The following is a 16,705-nucleotide window of genomic DNA, read 5'->3' as shown; positions in this document are numbered from 1 at the left end:
ACTGTTAGCATCATTTTGAGATCATTACCAATTCTTCTGACATCACTGTCGCATTATTTTGAGGTTCGTAGCAACTTTTACTACATTACTGTCGCATTATTTTAAGGTTCGTAGCAACTCTTAGTACATGACTGTCAGCATCACTTTGAGATTATTCGAAACACTTACTACATTACTGTAAGCATCACTGAGTTGATTAGCAACTATCACTACATTACTGTTAGCATCATTTTTAGTTTATTGGGAATTCTTCCGACATCACTGTCGCAATATTTTGAGGTTCGTAGCAACTTTTGCTACATTACTGTCGCATTATTTTGAGGTTCGTAGCAACTCTTAGTACATGACTGTCAGCATCACTTTGAGGTTATTCAAAGTTTCACTCCATTACTGTTAGCATCATTTTGAGTTCATTAGCAATTCTTACTCCATCACTGTCGCATCAGTTTGAGATTATTAGCAATTCTTCCGACATCACTGTCGCAATATTTTAAGGTTCGTAGCAACTCTTACTACATTATTTTAAGGTTCGTAGCAACTCTTACTACATTACTGTCAGCATCACTTTGAGTTTATTAGCAACTATCACTAAATTACTGTTAGCATCATTTTACGTTGTTGAGCAATTCTCACGACATCACTGTCGCATTAAATTGAGTTCATTAGCAACTCTTACTAAATTACTGTCAGCATGACATTGAGGTTGTTCGAAACTCTTACTACATTACTGTCAGCATCACTTTGAGTTCATTAGCAACTATCACTACATTACTTTTAGCATCATTTTGAGGTTAGAAGCAACTCTCACTACATGACTGTCAGCGTCACTTAGAGGTTGTTCGAAACACTTACTACATTACTGCTAGCATCACTGAGTTGATTAGCAACTATCACTACATTACTTTTAGCATCATTTTGAATTTATTAGCAACTATCACTACATTACTGTTAGCGTCATTTTGAGTTTATTAGCAATTCATAGACATCACTGTCGTATTAAATTGAGGTTAGTAGCAACTCTTACTACATGACTGTCAGCATCACTTTGAGGTTGTTTGAAACACTTACTACATTACTGTAAGCATCACTGAGTTAATTAGCAACTATCACTACATTACTGTCTGCATCATTTTGAGGTTAGAAGCAATTGTTGCTACATGACTGACAGCATCACTTTTAGGTTGTTCGAAACATTTACTACATTACTGTAAGCATCACTGAGTTAATTAGCAACTATCACTACATTACTGTTAGCATCATTTTGAGTTCATTAGCAATTCTTTCGACGGCACTGTCGCAATATTTTGAGGTTCGTAGCAACTCTTACTACATTACTGTCAGCATCACTTTGAGGTTATTCGAAACTTTCACTCCATTACTGTTTGCATCATTTTTTGTTCTTTAGCAATTCTTACTACATCACTGTCGCATCATTTTGAGATCATTAGCAATTCTTCCGACATCACTGTCGCATTATTTTGAGGTTCGTAGCAACTGTTACAACATGACTGTCAGCATCACTTTGAGGTTATTCGAAACACTTACTACATTGCTGTAAGCATCACTGAGTTTCTTTGCAACTGTCACTGCATTACTGTTAGCATCATTTTAAGTTCATTAGCAATTCTTCCGACATCACTGTCGCAATATTTTGAGGTTCGTAGCAACTTTTACTACATTACTATCGCATTATTTTGAGGTTCGTAGGAACTCTTAGTACGTGACTGTCAGCATCACTTTAGGTTATTCGAAACGTTCACTCCATTAATGTTAGCATCATTTTGAGATCATTACCAATTCTTCTTACATCACTGTTGCATCATTTTGAGACCTTAACAATTCTTCTGACATCACTGTCGAATTATTTTGAGGTTCGTAGCAACTCTTACTACATGACTGTCAGCATCACTTTGAGGTTGTTCAAAACACTTACTACAGTACTGTTTGCATCATCTTGAGTTCATTAGCAATTCTCACGACATCACTGTCGCATCATTTTGAGATCATTAGCAATTCTTCCGACATCACTGTCGCAATATTTTGAGGTTCGTATTAACTCTTACTACATGTCTGTCAGCATCACTTTGAGGTTATTCGAAACTTTCACTCCATTAATGTTAGCATCATTTTGAGTTCATTAGCAATTCTTACTAAATCACTGTAGCATCATTTTGAGATCATTAGCAATTCTTACTAAATCACTGTAGCATCATTTTGAGATCATTAGCAAGTCTTCTGACATCACTGTCGCATTATTTTTTAAGTTCGTAGCAACTCTTACTACATGACTGTCAGCATCACTTTGAGGTTGTTCGAAATGTTCACTCCATTACTGTTAGCATCATTTTGATTTCATTAGCAATTCTTACTAAATCACTGTCGCATCATTTTGAGATCTTTCGCAATTCTTCTTATATCACTGTCGCATTATTTTGAGGTTCGTAGCAACTCTTACGACATGACTGTCAGCATCACTTTGAGGTTGTTCGAAACTCTTAATACTTTACTGTAAGCATCACTGAGTTGATTCGTAACTATCACTACATTACTGTTAGCATCGTTTTGAGTTCAATAGCAATTCTTCCGACATCACTGTCGCAATATTTTGAGGTTCATCGCAACTTTTACTACATTACTGTCACATTATTTTGAGGTTCGTAGCAACTCTTACTACATGACTGTCAGCATCACTTTGAGGTTATTCGAAACTTTCACTCCATCACTGTTAGCATCATTTTGAGTTTATTTGCAATTCTTACTAAATCACTGTCGCATGATTTTGAGATCTTTAGCAGTTCATCTGACATCACTGTCGCAATATTTTGAGGTTCGTAGCAACTTTTTCTCCATTACTGTCAGCATCACTTTGAGGTTGTTCGAAACTTTCACTCCATTACTGTTAGCATCATTTTGAGTTCATAAGCAATTCTTACGACATCACTGTCGCATCATTTTGAGATCATTAGCAATTCTTCTGACATCACTGTCGCATTATTTTGATGTTCGTAGCAACTCTTAGTACAAGACTGTCAGCATCACTTTGAGGTTATTCGAAACGTTCACTCCATTACTGTTAGCATCATTTTGAGTTCATGAGCAATTCTTTCTGAATCACTGTCGCATCATTTTGAGATCATTAGCAATTCTTCTGACATCACTGTCGCATTATTTTGATGTTCGTAGCAACTCTTAGTACAAGACTGTCAGCATCACTTTGAGGTTATTCGAAACGTTCACTCCATTACTGTTAGCATCATTTTGAGTTCATGAGCAATTCTTTCTGAATCACTGTCGCATCATTTTGAGATCATTAGCAATTCTTCTGACATCACTGTCGCATTATTTTGATGTTCGTAGCAACTCTTACTACATGACTATCAGCATCACTTTGAGGTTATTCGAAACTCTTACTACATTACTGTAAGCATCACTGACTTGATTAGCAACTATCACTACATTACTGTTAGCATCATTTTGAGTTCATGAGCATTTCTTCCGACATCACTGTCGCATCATTTTGAGGTTCGTAGCAATTTTTACTGCATTACTGTCGCATTATATTGAGGTTCGTAGCAACTCTTACTACAAGACTGTCAGCATCAGTTTGATGTTATTCGAAACAATCACTCCATTACTGTTAGCATCATTTTGAGTTCATGAGCAATTCTTACGACATCACTGTCGCATCATTTTGAGATCATTAGCAATTCTTCCGACATCACTGTCGCAATATTTTGAGGTTCGTAGCAACTCTTACTACATTATTGTTGCATTATTTTAAGGTTCGTAGCAACTCTTACTACATTACTGTCAGCATCACTTTGAGTTTATGAGCAACTATCACTACATTACTGTTAGCATCATCTTGAGTTCATTAGCAATTCTTCCGACATCACTGTCGCAATATTTTGAGGTTCGTAGCAACTTTTACTACATTACTTTCGCATTATTTTGAGGTTTGTAGCAACACTTACTACATGACTGTCTGCATCACTTTGAGGTTATTCGAAAGTTTCACTCCATTACTGTTAGCATCATTTTGAGATCATTACCAATTCTTCTGACATCACTGTCGCATCATTTTGAGATCTTTAGCAATTCTTCCGACATCACTGTCGAATTATTTTGAGGTTCGTAGCAACTCTTACTACATGACTGTCAGCATCGCCTTGAGGTTATTCGAAACTTTCACTCCATTACCTTTAGCATCATTTTTAGTTCATGAGCAATTCTCACTTAATCACTGTCGCATCATTTTGAGATCATTAGCAATTCTTCCGACATAACTGTTGCAATATTTTGAGGTTCGTAGCAACTTTTACTAAATTACTGTCGCATTATTTTGAGGTTCGTTGCAACTTTTACTACATTACTGTCGCATTATTTTGAGGTTCGTTGCAACACTTACTACATGACTGTCAGCATCACTTTGAGGTTATTCGGAAGTTTCACTCCATTACTGTTAGCATCATCTTGAGTTCATTAGCAATTCTTCCGACATCACTGTCACATTATTTTGAGGTTCGTAACAACTCTAACTACATTACTGTTGCTTTATTTAAATGTTCGTAGCAAGTCTTACTACATTACTGTCAGCATTACTTTGAGTTTATTAGCAACTATCACTACATTACTGTTAGCATCATCTTGAGTTCATGAGCAATTCTTCCGACATCACTGTCGCAATATTTTGAGGTTCGTAGCAACTTTTACTACATTACTGTCGCATTATTTTGAGGTTCGTAGCAACTCTTAGTACATGACTGTCAGCATCACTTTGAGGTTGTTCAAAACACTTACTACAGTACTGTTTGCATCATCTTGAGTTCATTAGCAATTCTCACGACATCACTGTCGCATCATTTTGAGATCATTAGCAATTCTTCCGACATCACTGTCGCAATATTTTGAGGTTCGTATTAACTCTTACTACATGTCTGTCAGCATCACTTTGAGGTTATTCGAAACTTTCACTCCATTAATGTTAGCATCATTTTGAGTTCATTAGCAATTCTTACTAAATCACTGTAGCATCATTTTGAGATCATTAGCAATTCTTACTAAATCACTGTAGCATCATTTTGAGATCATTAGCAAGTCTTCTGACATCACTGTCGCATTATTTTTTAAGTTCGTAGCAACTCTTACTACATGACTGTCAGCATCACTTTGAGGTTGTTCGAAATGTTCACTCCATTACTGTTAGCATCATTTTGATTTCATTAGCAATTCTTACTAAATCACTGTCGCATCATTTTGAGATCTTTCGCAATTCTTCTTATATCACTGTCGCATTATTTTGAGGTTCGTAGCAACTCTTACGACATGACTGTCAGCATCACTTTGAGGTTGTTCGAAACTCTTAATACTTTACTGTAAGCATCACTGAGTTGATTCGTAACTATCACTACATTACTGTTAGCATCGTTTTGAGTTCAATAGCAATTCTTCCGACATCACTGTCGCAATATTTTGAGGTTCATCGCAACTTTTACTACATTACTGTCACATTATTTTGAGGTTCGTAGCAACTCTTACTACATGACTGTCAGCATCACTTTGAGGTTATTCGAAACTTTCACTCCATCACTGTTAGCATCATTTTGAGTTTATTTGCAATTCTTACTAAATCACTGTCGCATGATTTTGAGATCTTTAGCAGTTCATCTGACATCACTGTCGCAATATTTTGAGGTTCGTAGCAACTTTTTCTCCATTACTGTCAGCATCACTTTGAGGTTGTTCGAAACTTTCACTCCATTACTGTTAGCATCATTTTGAGTTCATAAGCAATTCTTACGACATCACTGTCGCATCATTTTGAGATCATTAGCAATTCTTCTGACATCACTGTCGCATTATTTTGATGTTCGTAGCAACTCTTAGTACAAGACTGTCAGCATCACTTTGAGGTTATTCGAAACGTTCACTCCATTACTGTTAGCATCATTTTGAGTTCATGAGCAATTCTTTCTGAATCACTGTCGCATCATTTTGAGATCATTAGCAATTCTTCTGACATCACTGTCGCATTATTTTGATGTTCGTAGCAACTCTTAGTACAAGACTGTCAGCATCACTTTGAGGTTATTCGAAACGTTCACTCCATTACTGTTAGCATCATTTTGAGTTCATGAGCAATTCTTTCTGAATCACTGTCGCATCATTTTGAGATCATTAGCAATTCTTCTGACATCACTGTCGCATTATTTTGATGTTCGTAGCAACTCTTACTACATGACTATCAGCATCACTTTGAGGTTATTCGAAACTCTTACTACATTACTGTAAGCATCACTGACTTGATTAGCAACTATCACTACATTACTGTTAGCATCATTTTGAGTTCATGAGCATTTCTTCCGACATCACTGTCGCATCATTTTGAGGTTCGTAGCAATTTTTACTGCATTACTGTCGCATTATATTGAGGTTCGTAGCAACTCTTACTACAAGACTGTCAGCATCAGTTTGATGTTATTCGAAACAATCACTCCATTACTGTTAGCATCATTTTGAGTTCATGAGCAATTCTTACGACATCACTGTCGCATCATTTTGAGATCATTAGCAATTCTTCCGACATCACTGTCGCAATATTTTGAGGTTCGTAGCAACTCTTACTACATTATTGTTGCATTATTTTAAGGTTCGTAGCAACTCTTACTACATTACTGTCAGCATCACTTTGAGTTTATGAGCAACTATCACTACATTACTGTTAGCATCATCTTGAGTTCATTAGCAATTCTTCCGACATCACTGTCGCAATATTTTGAGGTTCGTAGCAACTTTTACTACATTACTTTCGCATTATTTTGAGGTTTGTAGCAACACTTACTACATGACTGTCTGCATCACTTTGAGGTTATTCGAAAGTTTCACTCCATTACTGTTAGCATCATTTTGAGATCATTACCAATTCTTCTGACATCACTGTCGCATCATTTTGAGATCTTTAGCAATTCTTCCGACATCACTGTCGAATTATTTTGAGGTTCGTAGCAACTCTTACTACATGACTGTCAGCATCGCCTTGAGGTTATTCGAAACTTTCACTCCATTACCTTTAGCATCATTTTTAGTTCATGAGCAATTCTCACTTAATCACTGTCGCATCATTTTGAGATCATTAGCAATTCTTCCGACATAACTGTTGCAATATTTTGAGGTTCGTAGCAACTTTTACTAAATTACTGTCGCATTATTTTGAGGTTCGTTGCAACTTTTACTACATTACTGTCGCATTATTTTGAGGTTCGTTGCAACACTTACTACATGACTGTCAGCATCACTTTGAGGTTATTCGGAAGTTTCACTCCATTACTGTTTGCATCATCTTGAGTTCATTAGCAATTCTTCCGACATCACTGTCACATTATTTTGAGGTTCGTAACAACTCTAACTACATTACTGTTGCTTTATTTAAATGTTCGTAGCAAGTCTTACTACATTACTGTCAGCATTACTTTGAGTTTATTAGCAACTATCACTACATTACTGTTAGCATCATCTTGAGTTCATGAGCAATTCTTCCGACATCACTGTCGCAATATTTTGAGGTTCGTAGCAACTCTTAGTACATGACTGTCAGCATCACTTTGAGGTTATTCGAAACGTTCACTCCATTACTGTTAGCATCATTTTGAGTTCATTAGCAATTCTTACTACATCACTGTCACATCATTTTGAGATCATTAGCAATTCTTCTGACATCACTGTCGCAATATTTTGAGGTTCGTAGCAACTCTTACTACATTACTGTAAGCATCACTGAGTTTCTTAGCAACTATCACTACATTACTGTTAGCATCATTTTAAGTTCATTAGCAATTCTTACTACATCACTGTCACATCATTTTGAGATCATTAGCAGTTCTTCCGACATCACTGTCGCAATATTTTGAGGTTCGTCGCAACTCTTACTGCATTACTGTCAGCATCACTTTGAGTTTATTAGCAACTATCACTACATTACTGTTAGCATCATTTTGAGTTCATGAGCAATTCTCACGACATCACTGTAGCATTAAATTGAGTTCATTAGCAAGTCTTACTAAATGACTGTCAGCATCACTTTGAGGTTGTTCGAAACTCTTACTACATTTCTGTATGCATCAGTGAGTTTCTTAGCAACTATCACTACATTACTGTTAGAATATCTTGAGTTCATTAGCAATTCTTCCGACATCACTGTCGCATTATTTTGAGGTTCGTAGCAACTCTTACTACATGACTGTCAGCATCACTTTGAGGTTATTCGAAACACTTACTACATTACTGTAAGCATCACTGACTTGATTAGCAACTATCACTACATTACTGTTAGCATCATTTTGAGTTCATGAGCAATTCTTCCGACATCACTGTCGCATTATTTTGAGGTTCGTAGCAACTCTTACTACATGACTGTCAGCATCACTTTGAGGTTATTCGAAACACTTACTACATTACTGTAAGCATCACTGACTTGATTAGCAACTATCACTACATTACTGTTAGCATCATTTTGAGTTCATGAGCAATTCTTCCGACATCACTGTCGCAATATTTTGAGGTTCATCGCAACTTTTACTACATTACTGTCGCATTATTTTGAGGTTCGTAGCAACTCTTACTACATGACTGTCAGCATCACTTTGAGGTTATTCGAAACTTTCACTCCATCACTGTTAGCATCATTTTGAGTTTATTTGCAATTCTTACTAAATCACTGTCGCATGATTTTGAGATCTTTAGCAGTTCATCTGACATCACTGTCGCACTATTTTGAGGTTCGTAGCAACTTTTTCTCCATTACTGTCAGCATCACTTTGAGGTTGTTCGAAACTTTCACTCCATTACTATTAGCATCATTTTGAGTTCAAAAGCAATTCTTACGACATCACTGTCGCATCATTTTGAGATCATTAGCAATTCTTCTGACATCACTGTCGCATTATTTTGATGTTCGTAGCAACTCTTAGTACAAGACTGTCAGCATCACTTTGAGGTTATTCGAAACGTTCACTCCATTACTGTTAGCATCATTTTGAGTTCATGAGCAATTCTTTCTGAATCACTGTCGCATCATTTTGAGATCATTAGCAATTCTTCTGACATCACTGTCGCATTATTTTGATGTTCGTAGCAACTCTTAGTACAAGACTGTCAGCATCACTTTGAGGTTATTCGAAACGTTCACTCCATTACTGTTAGCATCATTTTGAGTTCATGAGCAATTCTTTCTGAATCACTGTCGCATCATTTTGAGATCATTAGCAATTCTTCTGACATCACTGTCGCATTATTTTGATGTTCGTAGCAACTCTTACTACATGACTATCAGCATCACTTTGAGGTTATTCGAAACTCTTACTACATTACTGTAAGCATCACTGACTTGATTAGCAACTATCACTACATTACTGTTAGCATCATTTTGAGTTCATGAGCATTTCTTCCGACATCACTGTCGCATCATTTTGAGGTTCGTAGCTATTTTTACTGCATTACTGTCGCATTATATTGAGGTTCGTAGCAACTCTTACTACAAGACTGTCAGCATCAGTTTGATGTTATTCGAAACAATCACTCCATTACTGTTAGCATCATTTTGAGTTTTTGAGCAATTCTTACGACATCACTGTCGCATCATTTTGAGATCATTAGCAATTCTTACGACATCACTGTCGCAATATTTTGAGGTTCGTAGCAACTCTTACTACATTATTGTTGCATTATTTTAAGGTTCGTAGCAACTCTTACTACATTACTGTCAGCATCACTTTGAGTTTATGAGCAACTATCACTACATTACTGTTAGCATCATCTTGAGTTCATTAGCAATTCTTCTGACATCACTGTCGCAATATTTTGAGGTTCGTAGCAACTTTTACTACATTACTTTCGCATTATTTTGAGGTTTGTAGCAACACTTACTACATGACTGTCTGCATCACTTTGAGGTTATTCGAAAGTTTCACTCCATTACTGTTAGCATCATTTTGAGATCATTACCAATTCTTCTGACATCACTGTCGCATCATTTTGAGATCTTTAGCAATTCTTACTACATCACTGTCACATCATTTTGAGATCATTAGCAATTCTTCTGACATCACTGTCACATTATTTTGAGGTTCGTAACAACTCTAACTACATTACTGTTGCTTTATTTAAAGGTTCGTAGCAAGTCTTACTACATTACTGTCAGCATTACTTTGAGTTTATTAGCAACTATCACTTCATTACTGTTAGCATCATCTTGAGTTCATTAGCAATTCTTCCGACATCACTGTCGCAACATTTTGAGGTTCGTAGCAACTTTTACTACATTACTGTCGCATTATTTTGAGGTTCGTAGCAACTGTTAGTACATGACTGTCAGCATCACTTTGAGGTTATTCGAAACGTTCACTCCATTACTGTTAGCATCATTTTGAGTTCATTCGCAATTCTTACTACATCACTGTTGCATCATTTTGAGATCATTAGCAATTCTTCTGACATCACTGTCACATTATTTTGAGGTCCGTAGCAACTCTTAGTACATGACTGTCAGCATCACTTTGAGGTTATTCGAAACGTTCACTCCATTACTGTTAGCATCATTTTGAGTTCATTAGCAATTCTTACTAAATCACTGTCGCATCATTTTGAGATCATTAGCAATTCTTCTGACATCACTGTCACATTATTTTGAGGTGCGTAGCAACTCTTACTACATTATTGTTGCATTATTTTAAGGTTCGTAGCAACTCTTACTACATTACTGTCAGCATCACTTTGAGTTTATTAGCAACTATCACTAGATTACTGTTAGCATCATTTTGAGTTCATGAGCAATTCTCACGACATCACTGTAGCATTGAATTTAGTTCATTAGCAACTCTTACTAAATGACTGTCAGCATCACTTTGAGGTTGTTCGAAACTCTTACTACATTACTGTATGCATCACTGAGTTTCTTAGCAACTATCACTAAATTACTGTTAGCATCATGTTGAGTTTATTAGCAATTCTTCCGACATCACTGTCCCATTATTTTGAGGTTCGTAGCAACTCTTACTACATGACTGTCAGCATCACTTTGAGGTTGTTCGAAACTCTTACTACATTACTGTAAGCATCACTGACTTGATTAGCAACTACCACTACATTACTGTTAGCATCATCTTGAGTTCATTAGCAATTCTTCCGACATCACTGTCGCAATATTTTGAGGTTCGTAGCAACTTTTACTACATTACTTTCGCATTATTTTGAGGTTCGTAGCAACTCTTACTACATGACTGTCAGCATCACTTTGAGGTTATTCGAAACACTTACGACATTACTGTAAGCATGACTGAGTTGATTCGCAACTATCACTACATTAGTGTTAGCATCATTTTGAGTTCATTAGCAATTCTTCTGACATCACTGTCGCAATATTTTGAGGTTCGTAGCAACTTTTACTACATTACTGTCGCATTATTTTGAGGTTCGTAGCAACTCTTACTACATGACTGTCAGCATCACTTTGAGGTTATTCGAAAGTTTCACTCCATTACTGTTAGCATCATTTTGAGTTCATTCGCAATTCTTACTACATCACTGTTTCATCATTTTGAGATCATTAGCAATTCTTCTGACATCACTGTCACATTATTTTGAGGTTCGTAGCAACTTTTAGTACATGACTGTCAGCATCACTTTGAGGTTATTCGAAACGTTCACTCCATTACTGTTAGCATCATTTTGAGTTCATTAGCAATTCTTACTAAATCACTGTCGCATCATTTTGAGATCATTAGCAATTCTTCTGACATCACTGTCACATTATTTTGAGGTTCGTAGCAACTCTTACTACATTATTTTTGCATTATTTTAAGGTTCGTAGCAACTCTTACTACATTACTGTATGCATCACTGAGTTTCTTAGCAACTATCACTAAATTACTGTTAGCATCATGTTGAGTTTATTAGCAATTCTTCCGACATCACTGTCCCATTATTTTGAGGTTCGTAGCAACTCTTACTACATGACTGTCAGCATCACTTTGAGGTTGTTCGAAACTCTTACTACATTACTGTAAGCATCACTGACTTGATTAGCAACTACCACTACATTACTGTTAGCATCATCTTGAGTTCATTAGCAATTCTTCCGACATCACTGTCGCAATATTTTGAGGTTCGTAGCAACTTTTACTACATTACTTTCGCATTATTTTGAGGTTCGTAGCAACTCTTACTACATGACTGTCAGCATCACTTTGAGGTTATTCGAAACACTTACGACATTACTGTAAGCATGACTGAGTTGATTCGCAACTATCACTACATTAGTGTTAGCATCATTTTGAGTTCATTAGCAATTCTTCTGACATCACTGTCGCAATATTTTGAGGTTCGTAGCAACTTTTACTACATTACTGTCGCATTATTTTGAGGTTCGTAGCAACTCTTACTACATGACTGTCAGCATCACTTTGAGGTTTTTCGAAAGTTTCACTCCATTACTGTTAGCATCATTTTGAGTTCATTCGCAATTCTTACTACATCACTGTTTCATCATTTTGAGATCATTAGCAATTCTTCTGACATCACTGTCACATTATTTTGAGGTTCGTAGCAACTTTTAGTACATGACTGTCAGCATCACTTTGAGGTTATTCGAAACGTTCACTCCATTACTGTTAGCATCATTTTGAGTTCATTAGCAATTCTTACGAAATCACTGTCGCATCATTTTGAGATCATTAGCAATTCTTCTGACATCACTGTCACATTATTTTGAGGTTCGTAGCAACTCTTACTACATTATTTTTGCATTATTTTAAGGTTCGTAGCAACTCTTACTACATTACTGTCAGCATCACTTTGAGTTTATTAGCAACTATCACTACATTACTGTTAGCATCATTTTGAGTTCATGAGCAATTCTCACGACATCACTGTAGCATTGAATTGAGTTCATTAGCAACTCTTACTAAATGACTGTCAGCATCACTTTGAGGTTGTTCGAAACTCTTACTACATTACTGTAAGCATCACTGAGTTTCTTAGCAACTATCACTACATGACTGTTAGCATCATCTTGAGTTCATTAGCAATTCTTCCGACATCACTGTCGTATTTATTTTTAGGTTCGTAGCAACTTTAACTACATTACTGTCGCATTATTTTGAGGTTCGTAGCAACTCTTAGTACATGACTGTCAGCATCACTTTGAGGTTATTTGAAACGTTCACTCCATTACTGTTAGCATCATTTTGAGTTCATTAGCAATTCTTCTGACATCACTGTCACATTATTTTGAGGTTCGTAGCAACTCTTACTACATTATTTTTGCATTATTTTCAGGTTCGTAGCAACTCTTACTACATTACTGTCAGCATCACTTTGAGTTTATTTGCAACTATCACTACATTACTGTTAGCATCATTTTGAGTTTATGAGCAATTCTCACGACATCACTGTAGCATTGAATTGAGTTCATTAGCAACTCTTACTAAATGACTGTCAGCATCACTTTGAGGTCGTTTGAAACTCTGACTATATTACGGGAAGCATCACTGAGTTTCTTTGCAACTATCACTACATTACTGTTATCATCATCTTGAGTTCATAAGCAATTTTTCTGACATCACTGTAGCAATATTTTGAGGTTCGTAGCAACTTTTACTACATTACTGTCGCATTATTTTGAGGTTCGTAGCAACTCTTAGTACATGACTGTCAGCATCACTTTGAGGTTATTCGAAACGTTCACTCCATTACTGTTAGCATCATTTTGAGTTCATTAGCAATTCTTACGAAATCACTGTCGCATCATTTTGACATCATGAGCAATTCTTCTGACATCACTGTCACATTATTTTGAGGTTCGTAGCAACTTTTACTCCATTACTGTCGCATTATTTTGAGGTTCGTAGCAACTCTTAGTACATGACTGTCAGCATCACTTTGAGGTTATTTGAAACGTTCACTCCATTACTGTTAGCATCATTTTGAGTTCATTAGCAATTCTTACTAAATCACTGTCGCATCATTTTGAGATCATTAGCAATTCTTCTGACATCACTGTCACATTATTTTGAGGTTCGTAGCAACTCTAACTACATTATTGTTGCATTATTTTAAGGTTCGTAGCAACTCTTACTACATGACTGTCAGCATCACTTTGAGTTTATTAGCAACTATCACTACATTACTGTTAGCATCATTTTGAGTTCATGAGCAATTCTCACGACATCACTGTAGCATTGAATTGAGTTCATTAGCAACTCTTACTACATGACTGTCAGCATCACTTTGAGGTTGTTCGAAACTCTTACTACATTACTGTAAGCGTCACTGACTTGATTAGCAATTACCACTACATTACTGTTAGCATCATCTTGAGTTCATTAGCAATTCTTCCGACATCACTGTTGCAATATTTTGAGGTTCGTAGCAACTTTTACTACATTACTTTCGCATTATTTTGAGGTTCGTAGCAACCCTTACTACATGACTGTCAGCATCACTTTGAGGTTATTCGAAACACTTACTACATTACTGTAAGCATGACTGAGTTGATTAGCAACTATCACTACATTACTGTTAGCATCATTTTGAGTTCATTAGCAATTCTTCCGACATCACTGTCGCAATATTTTGAGGTTCGTAGCAACTTTTACTACATTACTGTCGCATTATTTTGACGTTCGTAGCAACACTTACTACATGACTGTAAGCTATCACTTTGAGGTTATTCGAAAGTTTCACTCCATTACTGTTAGCATCATTTTGAGTTCATTAGCAATTCTTACTACATCACTGTTGCATCATTTTGAGATCATTAGCAATTCTTCTGACATCACTGTCACATTATTTTGAGGTTCGTAGCAACTCTTACTACATTATTTTTGCATTATTTTAAGGTTCGTAGCAACTCTTACTACATTACTGTCAGCATCACTTTGAGGTTATTCGAAACGTTCACTCCATTAGTTAGCATCATTTTGAGTTCATTAGCAATTCTTACTAAATCACTGTCGCATCATTTTGAGATCATTTGCAATTCTTCTGACATCACTGTCACATTATTTTGAGGTTCGTAGCAACTCTTACTACATTATTTTTGCATTATTTTAAGGTTCGTAGCAACTCTTACTACATTACTGTCAGCATCACTTTGAGTTTATTAGCAACTATCACTACATTACTGTGAGCATCATTTTGAGTTCATGAGCAATTCTCACGACATCACTGTCGTATTTATTTTTAGGTTCGTAGCAACTTTAACTACATTACTGTCGCATTATTTTGAGATCATTGGCAATGTTTCCAACATCACTGTCGCATTATTTTGTGGTTCGAAGCAACTCACTGTCAGCATTACTTTGAGGTTATTCGAAACTTTCACTACATTACTGTTAGCATCATTTTGAGTTCATTAGCAATTTTTACAACATCATTGTAGCATTATTTTGAGGTTATTAGCAACTCTTCCTCCATTACTGTCGCATCATTTTGAGATCATGAGCAATTCTTTCGACATCACTGCAGTATTATTTTGAGGTTTTGAGGTACCTTTGTTTGTAACCTCGTCCCCACTGATCCTGGATCTGCTCGACTTTCCTGCCTGTTAAAAGGAAGGTTTTTATCACCACTGTTGCAGGATGTGCTTGCTGATGGAGAATTGTTGGCTATGAACTCATTGAACTCACTCCAAGTCATTAGTTTTGAGCAAACTCATGACTCCTGATGTTTAACTCAATTGTTTGTTAAACACAGAGATCCAGGTGTAGTCCCTCTATGTTCATCCACTAAACTAGAATAGAGTTCTCCTCTTTCCATGGTGGAACAAAGAAGGGGGAGGGTCAATAAGAATATGATCTTTGGACGTTACAGCATCTAAAGACTCAAATCCATATTTCAGGATACATATTTGAGAGGGAGGAAACAGTGATGGGAGGCTGGAGGCTTTAAGGGCTTGATTTTTAGCGGCCAGTGAAGCCACCTTTTGCTGGCTGAGTCCCAGAGACTCATGGAGGCTCTTCGTGGAGGATTTCCACGAGAGAGTCCAGCATCGGAACTTGTTAGTTTCCTGTCAACTGAGTCCAGGATGTCCCCTAGGTCCTTATTGGGTGATGAGGGTGCGCTGGACGGTCGGCTTCTTTTGGGAAGTGGGGTCGCCACGTTACCGGTCCTCCCCATGACGGGTCGGTGGCAGCACTCGTCGACGTTCTCCTGCAGACTTTCTGCGGTTCCTTCTTCCAGATTTTATTGATGAGGATTGTTGTGGATGAGAGAATTGAAAAATCTTACTGCAGTTTGAGGTTTTGATGATTCAAACTGTGTAGATTGGCGTTAAGAAGTTAGCTTGTTAGGATAAATTCAGGTGTGAGCCACCACACTGAATCAGGCACAGGTAGGACGTTCACCCTGACATAGAACATCAACAGTTTAACGTTGCTGGCAGGACTCCAACCTGAGCAGGGACACCCCAATGGATTTCTAGTCCATCGCCTTCACCACTCGGCCACAACGACCACATTCACACACACATTTGAAGAGGATGGATATCCACAAAATGATCTTAATTTCTGTCACAAGCCCATTTGTGTGAGGTCCTATTTTCTCTTTTTCAGCATTCCTTTGTTTCCAGGTCTCTAATAAGTGCAGAATTACAAAGACAAGCAAGCTGGATCCATCCTGGGCAGGTGATAGGAGCCATTGACCACTGGCCAGA

Source organism: Aulostomus chinensis, chromosome 1 (genome assembly GCF_037954235.1).
Source record: "Aulostomus chinensis isolate RoL2024-O1b breed Wild chromosome 1, RoL_Achi_v1.0, whole genome shotgun sequence".
NCBI classification, from domain to species: domain Eukaryota; kingdom Metazoa; phylum Chordata; class Actinopteri; order Syngnathiformes; family Aulostomidae; genus Aulostomus; species Aulostomus chinensis.
Note: the sequence above shows the minus strand (reverse complement) of the source record.